Source organism: Leptonychotes weddellii, chromosome 2 (assembly GCF_054177405.1).
Source record: "Leptonychotes weddellii isolate Sample4059 chromosome 2, ASM5417740v2, whole genome shotgun sequence".
Lineage (NCBI taxonomy): Eukaryota > Metazoa > Chordata > Mammalia > Carnivora > Phocidae > Leptonychotes > Leptonychotes weddellii.
Genome location: NC_138370.1, coordinates 80,428,366 through 80,428,605, shown reverse-complemented (window position 1 = coordinate 80,428,605; position 240 = coordinate 80,428,366).

Below are 240 nucleotides of genomic sequence, written 5' to 3'. Positions count from 1 at the left end.
AGACTCAAAATGGGTGAAAGGCCTAAATGTGAGACAGGAATCCATCAAAATCCTAGAGAAGAACAGAGACAGCAACCTCTTTGACCTCGGCTGCAGCAACTTCTTCCTAGAAACATCGCCCAAGGCAAGGGAAGCAAGGGCAAAAATGAACTATTGGGACCTCATCAAGATAAAAAGCATCTGACTCAGAAAACTATAAAATACTCATGAAAGAAATTGAGGAAGACACAAAGAAATGGA